A 15,646-nucleotide genomic window follows, 5' to 3' on the forward strand; every position below is an offset into this window, starting at 1 on the left:
AACCATGGTGGTGTCCGCCCCACAAGGCTGAGAGTGAGGTGATGCAGCGCCCATGCCCAGCAGGGAAGGAAGAGTGGGGATGCTCAGAGGGCCTGCAGGGGTGGAGTGCAGAGAGGGAGCGGGCATTCCTTGCATTTGGTTTCCTTTATCATCCACGTTATTTGATTGTATGTCTCTAAGAACATATTGCGAAAGAGGGTCAGTATTAGTTTCCTGTGTCTGCTGTAACAGGTGACCACAAACGCGGTGGCTTAAAGCAACAAAAATGCGTTCTCTCACGGTTCTGGAGGCAGGAGTCTTACATGAAGGCGTCGGCAGGGTCGCTTCCTCCTGGAGACTCTGAGGGAGGGTCCCTCCCTTGTCCCCCTCCCAGCATCCGGTGGCCGCCAGTAGTCTTTGATTTTCCGTGGCTTGTACACGCGTCACTGCAGCCCCTTCCTAGGTTTTCATATGGCCTCTCCTCTGTGTCTGTGTCACCAATCTCTCTTTCCTTCTCTTATAAGGACCCCTGACATTGGATTTAGGGCTCATCCTATACGCAGCGTGATCTTAACTAGAGATGCTCAATTACATCTGCAAAGACCCTTTTCCAAACAAGGTTGAATTCACAGTTTCCAGTGAACATATCTTTTCGGGGGTGGAGACACCATTCAGCCCACGACAGGGTCCCTGAGATTCCCCAGACTCCCAGAAGGGGTTCTTTGAGGATAAGGGTTGTGACTTTGGGTCTCCTCTGTGCCGTGAGCACGACGGTGCTGGCTCGCAGGGCCCGGGCAGGGGTCAAGCAGCAGGGATGGCTGCCCTCGTGAGCTCAGCAGGGGCCGCGGCGTTCTCTCTTGTCTCCTCCCCTTGAGTAAGGGGGTCTTCCGACTTGAGAATAGAGGGGTTTTAGCTGCGGCTGCCCCAGGCCCCTGGGGACAGAGGGGGGAACTGAGACCCGCCAGCGGTGGGCCAGGGCCCAGGGGAGTCACTGACCAAGCTGAGAGCCAGGCCAGGGCTTGGGCTCTGTGTCTTGTATCACCTGGGAGAGGTAGCAGAGGTGAGAAAGGATTTGTCTGGTTTGAGAAATGGAAAGGAGATCAGCGTGGCCGAGGTGAAGTAGGCACTGAGTGAGGTCGACATGCAGGCAGGGTCCTGATGCAGAGGCGCCGCTGTACCCATGGGAAGATGGTCAAAGGAGGTCCCACTCCAGGACGGGCTGCCCACACGTGATCTGTCCCTCAGACAGCAGACCCCAGCCACCTTCCCAGATCAGAGCCTGCTTTGGAAGGAGATGCAATGAACCTCTTCCTGCTAAGGCCAAAGAGTGCTAGGACAGTCAGGTTAACCTCTTCAGAAGCACAGCCTTCTTTGGACCAGGACTCTGAGAGGGTGTCACCTGTAGGAACCCTCTCTCCAACAGACAGGGCAGCTGGATTCAGAAAGGGGACTCGACTTGCCAAAGTCACACAGCAAATTAGCAGCAGAGCTGAGCCCGAGCCTGGGGGTGTCTCCAGGTGCCCGGGCTGTGTGAGCAGCCTCTGCATGGAATTCTCTGCATGGAATTCTCCTAGTTCCAAAGCTCTCATCTTACAGATGAGCAAGCCGGGGCTGCCCGCGGAGAGTTTCTTTGTTGATTTGGGAACAAAAGAATAAAACAACGTGTTATATAGACTCTTGTTTTGCTCACAAGCTGAGGTCTCCTGGGGCAGTTTGCTGGGTACCCCAGAGTTGGTGATTCTGTGCATGAAGTTTCTGTGTGAAACTTCAGGCCACCAGAAACCAGAGAGAAGGAGAAACCTTCTCTGGGTCTGGGATAAAATGAGGGCGTCTTCCTAAAACCTCTGAGGAATAGCCTTTGGCTCATGACCCTTGATTCCAAGGTTGCTTCTGTTCTGAGAGTCGCTTCAGGGGGCTGGTCAGAGGGCGTCTGTGTCTGGCAGAACAGACTCTGTATCCTGGAACGCCCTCTTCCCTGCTGTGTGACCTCAGGCAGGTTGGTTGACCTCTCTCTGCTCCGCGTCTCCCACATGCCCCGCTCAGGACTGCCCAGAGGTGAAGTCCATGAGAGCCTGTTCCTCCTTCCACTCAGACCTGGAGGCAGTCCCTTCCCAGTGGTACAAACAGGAACTGAGCCGGCTGGGAAGGCTGTTGAAAAGAACTTTCCGGCCGAGAGGGTGTGTTTGTGCAGTTTGGTTCTCTGCCCCCTGTGCTCTGGGAAAAGTTCCAGACCTGAGAAAGTTTATCAGATTCCTTTCTTTACCCGCCCAGCCTTGAATCTCATGGAAAACAAAACAGAGAAGAAGAAACCCAAAGCAGTCTAACACTTGAGTCAGTTATCTCATGGAGTTTGAAGTCTTTTAAAGCTGAGTTTCTGTACTTGACCATCCACTAAATGGATGTTTTTGTTTTGTTTTGCTTTTTTAATAAATTTACTTATTTTATTTATTTATTATTTCTGGCCGCGTTGGGTCTTCGTTGCTGCCTACGGGCTTTCTCGAGTTGCGGTGACCCGGGGCTACTCTTCGTTGCGGTGCGCGGGCTTCTCATTGCGGTGGCTTCTCTTGCTGCGGAGCACGGGCTCTAGGCACATGGGCTTCAGTAGTTGCGGCTCGCGGGCTTCACTAGTTGTGGCTCGCGGGCTGTAGATTGCAGGCTCAGTAGATGTGGTGCACCGGCTTAGTTGCTCCGCGGCATGTGGGATCTTCCCGGACCAGGGCTCGAATCCATGTCCCCTGCATTGGCAGGCGGATTCCCAACCACTGCGCCACCAGGGAAGCCCTAAATGGATGTTTTTAGGCAACATGTTTCAAGCCCTCTCAGCCTCAGTTTCCTTGCTTCCTGGGTGTAAAATGGGCATAGTAACAAAGATCGTGTCATGTGTTGAAGGATGAGCAATCATTCCCTGGAAAGTATGCCCCACAGTTCTTGGCCTGGAGCCACGATCTTAGTGGGACCGAGATGGCTAGTGTTTCTCTGGGCTAGCGCTTCCCCACACTCAGACTCACCAGCCCCTCCCAAACATGTCCATATTCCTACTGCCCAGAATATGGTTTTGGTTTTTTTTGTTGTTTTTTTTTTGCGGTACGCGGGCCCCTCACTGCTGTGGCCTCTCCCGCTGCGGAGCACAGGCTCCGGACGCGCAGGCTCAGCGGCCATGGCTCATGGGCCCAGCCGCTCCACGGCACGTTGGATCTTCCCGGACCAGGGCACAAACCCGCGTCCCCTGCATCGGCAGGTGGACTCTCATCCACCGCGCCACCCGGGAGGCCCCAGAATATGTTATTTTACATGGCAAGAGGGACTTTGCAGATGTGATTAAGCTAAGGATCCTGAAATGGACCAATATAATCACAAGGGTCCTTAAGAGAGGGAGGCAGGAGAATCAGAGTCAGAGACAGAAGGAGGGGATGTGACCATGGAAGCAGAGGGAAAAAAGGTGATGTGGAGCTGGCCAGGAGCCAAGGAATGTGGGCGGCTCCTAGAAGCTGGAAAAGGCCAGGGTCGGATTTTTCCCCTGGAGCCTCCAGAAGGAACACAGCCCTTCCGGCACCTTGATTTTAGAATTTGGACCTGCAGCACTGTAGGACCATAAACCTGTGTCGCCTTAAGATACTGAGTTTGTGGTAATTTGTTAAGGCAGCCACAGAAAACTAATACAAACCTTCAGGAGACGAGGATGCTGAGACGCTGGTGCTCTCGGTTTCTGCACTTTCCTGGTTCTGTGCCTCCAGCCTTCTCTCCAATTCTGTGAGCCCCCTGGCATTCTGCATGGCACAGGCTCCCAGCACCCAGCTCGGTGCTCCTGGGCTCCCCCAGCTGGGTGTGTTCTTTGCCACGCGTGGTGCCGTTTACACCCCTGTGGATGCTCCTCTAGCCATTTATTTCTTTCACATTTTGGTTGACAGTTGTGACTCATAGCAGCTGACAAAACACATGCAGATGATGGTTTGGACTCGTCGCCTGTACTGAAAGGAAAAATATGATGCTGGATGTAACAAAAGAGAGTTTTCAAGTTAGTTGAGCTGCCCTTCAGAAAATGTTGGAGAAAAAACACAAGACAATTCGAGTCTAGAATCCCCCTGCAGCCTGGGAGAGTTGACTCCAATTGTCTGAGCTCTGGTAGCTGGCAGATGTGACTTTGAGGTTTGGAGAGAGCAAAGCAGTGCTTGCAGGTATGTGGGATACACAGAAGCCAGGCGAAGGACACTCCGTCCAGCTCTGGGCTCACCGCTCCCATTTCCAGGAAGGCTTTTCTGGTGCTAATGGGCTGAGCCTCTCCAAGAGTTTCCAGTTACCTTTTGAATTCCGTATGCCTCTCATTAGACGTCGTCAAGCTCCTGGAGGTCAAGGGCAGATTCCCCTTTGTCGCACCCAACAGGTGCCAAGGGCCTGGTGCGCACAGCGAGTGCCTCGCGGACACGTGCAGAATCAAGCTTTCGCTTCTCTGGCCTCCTCTCCCGAACTGGGCAATGGCAATCCTTTTACATCTCCGACACTTGACATTTACCAAAACCTTGTAGGAAGGTCCAGAGGGAAGAACGTGCGTCTGAGTTCAAGTTCCAATGCCACTCACGCCTTGGCCTTTGGGAAACCTCTCCCACTCTTCAGCCGTGGACTGGGGGTAATAACACCCTCGTGGGTGGACAGGAGCAGCTCTCAGCAGATGCACCTCACAGCGCCCAGCACAGGGCCTGCACAGAGTGGGATCGGTAAGTGTCGGTTGCTTGAACTTGGGGGGCTATGTCTAGAAGTCAAGTTCCCTCTCTTTCCCCACCGTCTGCCTTTCTTAACCTTCATCCTTTTCCCTTGGCCTCCAGTGTCTCCTCCCTTCTGAAGCAGGAGTGATCTGTCCAAAAGGCAAGACTGAGCACTGATCTCCACTTGCTTTATACCTTGACGGCTCCCCCTTGACCTCAGCCTAAAGGCCCAGCTCTTAAGCATGGCTGGCAAGGCCCTCCCTGCTCTGGTCTCGCCCTCTCCCTCCATGGGCCGCTTTGCACCTCTCCCTCCAGCCACATGGAATGCTTCTAGCTGCCCACCCACCTGGGGGTGGTTGGGCCTCTGTGCCCTTTCTCCATCCCTTCCCTCTGCCTGTCATGCCAGGCTCATGCAGGGGGTCGAGAGCAGTGGTTATGGGGTGAGCTCTATGGGGCCATAATCCCAGTTCTCCCACCTCCTTGCAGTGTGGCCTTGAGCACGTGACTTAACCTCTCTGGGCCTCTGTTTCCTCATTGGTCTGAGCGGAAAATCATATACTTCCTTCCGAAGCGCAGCGGATGATTTCATGAATTTTTGCTGGTAGAACTTAGTGCTCGGTTCGCCTGTGACATGATATGGTCACTGTTCCTTGCTTCAGCTTAGAGAATCTTTTTTGGTATTTTGGGTCTCAGCTCAAACGTTAGCTCTTCCATGGGGCCTTCTTTGAAATCTCTTATTATTTCTGTGTTGCTGTCTCTTTCTCCCTTCAATTCCGGCAGTGTTTGCTTCATGTGTTTGGTAGCTCTGATGTTTGGTGCATAAACATTTATAGTTATTATATCTTCCTGAAGAATTGATCCATTTATCATTATATAACATCCTCCTTTTTTTTTTAACGTCTTTATTGGAGTAAAATTGCTTTACAATAGTGTGTTAGTTTCTGCTTTATAACAAAGTGAATCAGCTGTACATATACATATATCCCCATATCTCCTCCCTCTTGCATCTGTCTCCCACCCTCCCTATCCCACCCCTCTAGGTGGTCACAAAGCACTGAGCTGATCTCCCTGTGCTATGCGGCTGCTTCCCACTAGCTGTCTGTTTTACATTTGGTAGTGTATATATGTCCACGCCACTCTCTCACTTCGTCCCAGCTTGCCCTTCCCCCTCCCCGTGTCCTCAAGTCCATTCTCTATGTCTACGTCTTTATTCCTGTCCTGCTCCTAGGTTCTTCAGAACCGTTTTGTTTTTTTTTTTTTTAGATTCCATATATATGTGTTAGCATACGGTATTTGTTTTTCTCTTTCTGACTTACTTCACTCTGTATGACAGACTCTAGGTCCATCCACCTCATTACAAATAGTTCAATTTCATTTCTTTTTATGGCTGAGTAATATTCCATTGTATATATGTGCCACATCTTCTTTATCCATTCATCTGTCGATGGACACTTAGGTTGCTTCCATGTCCTGGCTATTGTAAACAGAGCTGCAATGAACCTTGTGGTACATGACTCTTTTTGAATTATGGTTTTCTCAGGGTATATGCCCAGTAGTGGGATTGCTGGGTCGTATGGTAGTTTTATTTTTAGTTTTTTTGAGGAACCTCCATACTGTTCTCCATAGTGGCTGTATCAACTTACATTCCCACCAGCAGTGCAAGAGGGTTCCCTTTTCTCCACACCCTCTCCAGCATTTATTGTTTGTAGATTTTTTGATGATGGCCATTCTGACTGGTGCGAGGTGATACCTCATTGTAGTTTTGATTTGCATTTCTCTAATGATTAGTGATAACATCCTCCTTTGACTCTTACGACAGTTTTGACTTAAAGTCCGTTTCGCCTGTTATCAGTCTAACCAAGCCCACTCTACTCTGGTTACCATTTAGATGCAACATCTTTTTCAATCCTTTCATTTAAAAGTGTCCTTAAAAAATTGGGGTTCTGTTACCAAAAGGATGGATTTAGCAGTTAGCAGTCATCTCTAACCTACTTTTCCATTATTCATAACAGAATATGTGAAGGAAATTGTCAATAAGCACAAACATTTCTCCTTTCCCTCAGCTTGCCTTGTCCCTAACAATATTAATTAATTAAAAAAAAAAAACTAAACTAAAATGGACCAGTGTGATGTCCCCTTCTTCTTGAGGAGTTTTCTGATAAACCTTGCCATGCATTTTGGGCTTCCTTCCCTCTCTGCCGTCTTTCAGGTTCATTGGTACTCTATCATAATAGTCTCATATCTTGAAAGTCAATATGAGGGGTAGAATCCTAAGGAAATAATCTGAGATGCAAAAATAATGCCGGGTCCAACGTTAGTCATCAGAGTGTTTGGTATAATGCAGACGTTTGATGCAATCTTGATGCCCAGCTCTTATGTACTGAGCAGATAAGGCGAAGATAAACCCCAGTGTAGGATGATAGGCAGTCAGAAAAGGCAGGTTTGCAAATATCTGTTTAACAAGAAAATAAAAACTCAGGATATGCTAGATTAAAAAGCAGAATAGACAACTGTAAATACATAAAACTATAACGTCAATCACCAAAAAATGTGTGTAATAAAAATAATCTGAAAAATAAATTACAAAAATATTCCCAATGCTTATCTCTGGGTGATGGGATTTCAGGTGTAATTTATTCCTTTCCTTTCACATTTTTGTATTTTTTAGACTTTAGTGTGAAAGTATCGTTTCTAGAGTCATGGGGGAAGAGAAATGCATATAACCTCATGCCATGGCAGGAAACACAGTTTCACCCAGTTTGGATTGCGTGGGTGGGGTGTGGTAGGAGTGGCATCTGGGTTTATGGTTCCCTCAGTGGAGTTGAAAATGAACATTCCTTCCAGAAAACCCTCAAAGGGTGGAGAGGGAAGGACTCTGAGCTCATTAGACCAGAGTTTCTCTTCCTGCAGCCCCAGAGGTGGTCAGAAGTGGACAGGTTGGTCTGGGGTTGGGGCAGGATCCTACGCCGTCCACTGGGACACACATGGTCTCACCCAAAGGCAACAGCATCCCAGGAAAACCTCTGTACCCCTGCCTGTGGCTGATGCTCTGGACGCCCACCCTGGTTCTTTCTGAGGCCCATTGCTTCTTTCCCCAGGACGGAAGCACCCCCAACCTGAGCAGAAGCAGCCTCAGCCCGTGCTCAGAGGGGCTCGGGGGTCCCAGGAGCCACTGTGACCAATGGCAGGTGGGAGTTGGTGGCTGCAAGTCCAGCTCTCTCGCCCTTCGGTGAGACGGTGCTGAGTCAGGTTCTCTGCCGTCTCCCAGACAACCCCCGTAGGAGCGAGCCTCAGGGTTCCACAGCCACGAGCTGCTCGTGGATGCATCCGGCATTGGTGTCCGTCCCTTCCCTGCTTCAGTCTCCCACCCCTGCTGCTTCCTGAGAACATTTCCCCAAAAAGCTACCGACACGCAAATCCTCGTGTTAGAGTCTGATGCTTGGGAGACTCAACCTAAGACTTGGCAACTCCTGCTGGCTCTGCCTCCTCTGGCGTTTGGAACATTCTTTACTCCTCATTCATCTTACCCCCAGGGACACATGAGAGGCAACTCTCTTGTCCCAGGCACTCACTCCCGTCCCCAGATGTCTGGTGTGCCCTGCCCTCCTTTCTCTAGCCCCCTATGCCCTAACCTTTGCATAAAGACCCATCTGTGCTTTCTTTTCTGGTTTTGCACAGTTGGCCGCCATTATGTTCGGGTTCTCTTCTCCAGCCATTTCCCTGATTCCTCAGGCATTTATCACTCTGCATAAGAGACTGTCAGTTGCTGTCTTCCACCTCTCATCTGCCCCCATGCAATCCGCTCTTCCTTTAAGTCAGATGATAAAGATGGAAACTCCCAAGGAGTTTGCTGGAATCATTCAATGAGCTCGAGGGTGGAGGAGACAAGAACAGTGCCAGCACCCACCAGGTGCTCGGTTGGCCCCCCCTGCTGGCTATACATCGGAGGTGTCCTAGTGCACCTTGGATTGAGTTCTGCTCCTTATTTGGGGCCTGGGACCAGGAGGGTGGCCCAGAGAGGCAGCTCAGCCTGGCTCTTGTGGGTGGAGCAATATGTCTCATGACACATTCACAGAAATCACACCGTTGGATGGATTCCTACTGGCCCAATTGATGGCCAACTATCAGCTTGGAGTGGTCCGTGACACAGCAGCCATCTTGCTAACAGCAACAACAAAGGCAACAATAATAATAACATTTATTTCTTGGCCTTCAAATGACTTCCCATCTCCCATGCACAGAAAAAGCCAAAAACTTTACAGTGGCCACAAAGTCATAAGTAATCAGCTCTCCTTTCCTTCTTTTCTGATCTTATCTTTTCCTCCTCTCTTTTTCTTGCCCCAGTAATGTGAAATATAAGATACAAATAGAGGAAAGATAAACAAGGAAGACAAACCAGAAAATATTCAACTTATTCTTAAGTAGGGTTTCTGAGAAAGAAAATGAAAAATGGGAGAAAAATTATACCCATATGTATTAGAGTGAAACTTTCCTGAAATAAATACACAGATTAAATAGGCAAAGTCCCAGGGGAAAAAAGCCTGCAAAATAACGAATGCCAAGATATAGTTATTGAACTTTAATGCTAAGAGAAGGACCAGAGTGTCCATGAGCTTTTCTTGGAGGAAGAAAGAAGAAAGCAAGAGAAAAACCAGTTGATATGAATTCCTGTCACCCCAGCGATAAACCAAACACAGGACCCTGAGTTGGAGAAGCTCCACAGACTAATGATGAACATCTAGCCCATTTAAATGCCCAAGTGATTCAAAACAAATGCAAGAATTATGGTTCTGAAATAGAATACAAGTTGTATCAAATTTAATATTGAAAACCTCTATAATCAGAAAAGTGTCATAACCGGGTGGTAGAAATGGAGGAATGTTAGAAACATGCATAAGGACGTAGATTTCCTTTTCGTCATCATTCATTCATTCAACAAATATTAGTTGAGCACTTACTGTGTGTCAGAACAAGGAAAAGTCCCTGCTCTCATGGAGCTGACATTCTACTGGGCACTAAGACAATTATTCCTGCTACTTGCTTCGTTTGGGGTCTTGTTATGAATCCCTTGAAGAGTTTCAGAACCCACCATGCTTGTCCATGCTTTTTAAGTGTCCTTTTTGCCTGGAACGCTTTTCGCACCCTTCGTCTGTTTTGCTTTGTTAACTCCCACTCAACTTTAAATACTCAGTTTAGGCATTACCTCTTCCAGGAAGCCTTCCCTGATCTCACACTCTGGCTGTTTTAGGTATCCTTCAAATGTGACTTCTTCAGCCACATCTCCTCTCCTTAACCCTGAGAGCTTTTGCTATCTTGATATTTATCATACTTATTGTAAGTGGCTTTTATCCATCTGTCAATTCTTTTAGAAGCTGAACTATTCAAGACATAGATTATGTCTTTTGTGTCTTTGTATTCTGAGCACAGTGCCAAGCAGAGAAATAAGTACTAAATACTGTAAATGTTTATTAAACAGATAGATAAGTAGATGAACTGAGGCTGGATGGATGGGAGGATGGATGGATGGATGGATGGATGAAAAGGTCGGTGAATGGATGATGAATGAAAGAATGGATAGATAAATAGTTTAATGGATAGATGGATGGATGAACAGTTGTATGGATGGATGAAAAATTAAAGAATGGATAGATAGATTAGTTGAATGTAGGTATACATGTATGTATTTATGAATGAATTAAAGAATGGGTGATGGACAGTTGGATGGATGATGGATTAAAGAATGGATAGATAGTTGAATGCATGCATGGGTGGATGGGTGAGTGGATGGAAGGACGGATGGAAGGAAGGTAGCGGATGAGCTGGTCTCTCCTCGTGCAGCATCACCCTCTGTAATCCACACTTCATCTTACTGTCATAACCTAGAGACCTAAGCATGTCACACAGTGCTCTCAATCTTTCTCCTTCATCCCACTGGCCACTTGATAAAGTCCAGGCTCTTTACTGTGACGTATGATGCCCTCTGTGATCTGGTTTCTTCTCTCCTCTCCAGGCTCCTGCCTCAAAGCCACATCGGCCCTCGACTCAGCCAACACTTGTTACATATAAGCAGCCCCATGCTCTGATCTGGAAGGACAGTCAGCTCCTCGACACGGCCTCTAACTGGCCTCTTCTCCCCTTTATGCTTTTGCTTTTCCTCCTCCCTCCTCTTGGAATTTCTCAGGCTTCTTTTGCTCCTTGGTGGTCCTGACACTCCCTGTATAGAATTACATCTTTACAACCGAAACTCTCTAATTTGCTTATTTGTTTACTTGTTTGTCATCTGTACTAGCCTGTGAATTCCTTGAGAAAACAGCCCTAAATATTGTTCACTTTAGAATAAGATACTACACCTGGCAAAGAATAGGTACTCAGTAAATATGTGTGAAAATATAAATGTGTGATAGGCGGACTAATGGCCCCTAAAAATGTCCACGTCCTAATTCCCAGAACCTGTGAATATCTCATTTTACGAGGCAAAAGGAACGTTGCAAATGTGATAAAGTTAAGAAGTTTTAGACAGGGAGATTGTCCTGGATGATCTGGGTGGGACCAAAGTAACCACAAAGGGCCTTCAGAGATGGAAGAGGAGGGCGCAAGAGTCAGAAAAGGAGATATGATAGAAGCAGCTGTCCCAGTGAAGTGATTGCTGACTTTGAAAGTGGAGGGAGGAGGTGGGGGGAGAGGTGAATGAAAGTGGAGGGAGGAGGTGGGGGGAGAGGTGAATAAAAGTGGGGCTTCCCTGGTGGCGCAGTGGTTGAGAGTCCGCCTGCCGATGCAGGGGACGCGGGTTCGTGCCCCCGTCTGGGAAGATACCACATGCCGCGGAACGGCTGGGCCCATGAGCCATGGCCGCTGAGCCTGCGCGTCCGGAGCCTGTGCTCCGCAACGGGAGAGGCCACAACAGTGAGAGGCCCGCGTACCGGGATAAAAAAAAAAAAAAAAGTGGAGGGAGGAGGTGAGGGGAGAGGTGAATTAGGAGTTTGGGATTAACAGATACACACACTGCTGTAGATAAGATAGATGATCAACAAGGACCTGCTGTAGGGCACAGGGGACTCTCCTCAATACTCTGTAATGACCTATATGGGAAAAGAATCTGAAAAAGAATGGATATATGGAGAGTTCCCTGGTGGTCCAGTGGTTAAGACTCCATGCTCCCAATGCAGGGGGCATGGGTTCAATCACTGGTCAGGGAAGACCCCGCATGCTGTGTGGCACGGCCAAAACATTTTAAAAATTAAAAAATTAAAAGAATGGATATATGTATTGTATAACTGAATCACTTTGCTGTACACCTGAAACTAACACAACATTGTAAATCAACTCTACCTCAATATAAAATAAAAATTAAATTAAATTAAAAAAAGAGAAAATGATGGGAGGGGCCATAAGCCAATGAATGCAGGCTGACTCCAGAAGCTGGAAGAGACAAAGAAACACAATTTCCCCAGGGCCTCCAGAAGGAACACGGCCTTGCTGACACCTCGATTTTAGCTCATGGAGTCCCACTTAGGACTTCCGACCCCCAGAACTGTATTATCCTAAGTTTGTGTTGTTTTAAGGCGCTGACTACTTGTTACAGCAGCAGTAGGAAAGTATCGCAAAAGGAATAGCTAATACGTGTGGAAGGCTCCCTGTACCTTCCCCTGTGCTCAGCCTGCTGCATTTGTCATTTAGGCTGAGAAGTGACGTGACTGTCACATGCATACTAAGTGGCAGGTGGGGATTGGAACTCTGGCTCCAGAGCCCCAGCTCTCAGCTGCTCCTCTGAATTAAAGGGTTTGGGCATCTTCACCTCTGTGATCTCAAGACACTGTAGTTGTAGTTGACTGTGTTGGTGTTGATTCTCAGGAAGAATCTAAAGGATCTTAGTCCCTTCCTAATCCAGACCCCAGCGGTAGGAACCTCTCTTTCTTCTTTCCCTTTCCTTCTTACCTTCTTTCTCCCTCCTTCTCCGAGGAGGAAGCCGGCAGGAAAACAGCTGGAGCAGAGGTTTGTCCTCGCTGGGAGCCAAGTGAGCGGAGAGGCAGGTCAGGGAGCCAGCCAGGCTGTACCCCTGCCTCTGCCCTGTGGCTTCCGCGCCTGGCTTCCCACTGGGGAGCAGAGGCTTTAGGGTGCCAAGGCGGGCTCGGTCGCTGGCCAGGTGGGCTGTGGCTTTTCCCAGAAATCGTCACTCTGTGCCAAACGTCTCCCGGAATCCACGCTGCTCGCTGTGCCAGGCGGAGTTCTGGTTCTGCTGCTCTGGCCGGCCTGCACGGGAGTGGGCACCAGCTGGGACCTTGGGGCGGGACAGGCTTCCAGGTCCTTCTCCAGAGCTCTGCTAGGGCTTCCCTGGTGGCGCAGTGGTTGAGAGTCTGCCTGCCAATGCAGGGAACACGGGTTCGTGTCCCGGTCCGGGAAGATCCCACATGCCGCGGAGCGGCTGGGCCCATGAGCCATGGCCGCTGAGCCTGCGCGTCCGGAGCCTGTGCTCCGCAACGGGAGAGGCCACAACAGTGGGAGGCCCGCGTACCGCAGAAAAAGAAAAGTCCAGAGATCTGCTAGAGGTCTAAACCCACGGCTCCTGTGAGCACAGAGAAGAGCAAGAGGAAATGTGGACGGCGAATAGGAGGAAGACACAGGTCCCCTTGCCAGCAATCAAAGAAATGTACACCAGTTACCTGTCACATTCGTGAAGTTAAAAATGCTAATACTCACGCTCTCAAAGGTCTTGAAATAAATGTGCTAGAAATCAATTTAGGCTTATGTATTATTTGGAAAACTTCATACTCTCTGACCCACTAATTCCACTCCTCGGGACTCATATTCAAAAGGGAAAGAAGACAAAGCAGACATCTGAGCAATGATTTATGTAGAAACATCATCAATGCCACGTTAGGTATAAGAATAAAAAAAGGAACAATACAAAAGTCAAATTAGGGGTAATTCTGTATGATGGTAGGCTACATAGACTATAAAATGAATATTTTATAGGACTTCAATAGCATGAGAAACTTTTTCTGATAAAGGATTATGTGAAAATGAGAAAATACAAACCTATACATACTGTGTGATTCAATAAGGATGCGGACACACACACACACACACACACACACACATTTTTAAAAGAATACACCAGAATGCTAAGCGTGGTTATCTCGGTGACTACTAGGTATAGCTTTTATTTTCTTTCTTATAATTCTTTGTGTTATCCCAAATGACATTATATTAAGTTTTGGTTACTTTTTTTTTTTTGGTTGCTGCAGGTGGGCTCCTTAGTTGCGGCTCGCCAGCTCCTTAGTTGCGGCATGAGAACTCTTAGTTGCGGCATGCACATGGGATGTAGTTCCCTGATCAGGGATCAAACCCCCTGCGTGGGGAGCACGGAGTCTTATCCACTGCGCCACCAGGGAAGTACCTTGGTTACTTTTAAGTCAGAATAAACATAGGTGTTATTTGTTTAACCCACATCAGAGATACTCTGTCTCCTTCACGCATCATGTTTACCAAGTGCTGACGCTGCTGTCAGTACTAATAAACCCAGGTGTTACTGAGATGCTCAGGCCACGGCAGGCAAGCCTGCAAGGAGCCCTCAAGTTCACGGAGGCGGCAAGAGCTGCGGCCAGCCCAGGGACACCGAACCATCCTGAGCTACCTCTTCTTATAAAAAAAGAGGCAGGTCTGTCTGTGAGCTCCACCGTCAGCTGCACATTGAAACAATCGGCCCCAGGGTGCGTCAGCTGACCTCACCCTGGCTTCACATGTGCCTTTCTGGGAAGGATTCCAGGCCCCTCAGGTGGACATTTATATTTTTGGAAACAAAACTGATCAACAAGAGGCAGAAGCATTCTTTGCCTCCACTTTCAGAAACCCAGCTCTGATCTCACAGGGTGGCGTCTCAGACTCCTTCTTCCCCTCATCGGGCAGCCCCGGGTGTCCAGGCTCCTTCCTGCCGCGTAGACGGTGCTCTTTCCCCAGAAGACCTGGCCGTGCAGACGGGAAGCTGAGAGCAGAGAGGGAGCCAGAGGCCTGAGTCTGAAGTCCAGCTTTGCCACTTACAAGCTGCATAACCTTGAGCAAATTACTAAACCTCTTCAAGCTCAGTTTCCTCATCTGAAAAATGCTTCCTCTCTCAAAGAAATGGATATGTGAGTGTTCATCAATTACTAAGTTCTCACTGTGTGTGGGCCCCCTGGTACGGAGGGCAAGAGGCCGTGCTGGTAAACCACACTCTGCAAAAGAAGAAAAAAGCCCTGGTGTGCGGCCTTTGCCAGATGCTGTGGTGTAAACACACCCACTATCATCCATTTCGAGCTACCAACAGTTTAACTGGTTGGCAAGGTTCCTGCATCTTTAACAACCAGGATCTCATGAGCTTCTGCACTCAGCCTGTCCCACGAGGACACACTTAATCCTGATCTCCATGGGCGCGCGCTTTAATGGGAGAAGATCAAGAGCTCTCTGTATGGTAATTTAATATAGATCTGTCCCACCTCTAGGCTCCGTGACGGCAAAGACTATTTTTATTTTTAAAAAACTTTTTCTTGTCATGTTATCTTTATTTCTGGGGGGGAGGGGGGTGCCCCACAGCACGGACCTTAGCTCCCTGACCAGGGATCGAACCTGCACCCCCTGCAGTGAAAGCACAGAGTCTTAACCGCTGGACTGCCAGGGAAGTCCCTTGCTGTGTTACCTTTAGTCCTGGCAGATAGGAAGGTGCCTAATAACACCTAATAACATGTTGAACGAATGCATAAATGTCTTCAATAAAAAACCAAAATGACCGAACGCTGAGTTAAATGCTGAGATACAGAGTAAGAAGGAGAAAGTCTTTTCAGTAGGTAGCCTCTCAGAGGAAAATATATTGAAGAATTAAACAAAACAATATTTTTAAAGGATGTAGCACAGTTGTCCATTATATAGAAACTATTCAATAACTCAATATATGATACCAAATCTCATCACTACCCCAGTCCAAATGGTACGTC

This window comes from Leucopleurus acutus (assembly GCF_964270905.1).
Source record: "Leucopleurus acutus genome assembly, chromosome: 17".
Taxonomy (NCBI): domain Eukaryota; kingdom Metazoa; phylum Chordata; class Mammalia; order Artiodactyla; family Delphinidae; genus Leucopleurus; species Leucopleurus acutus.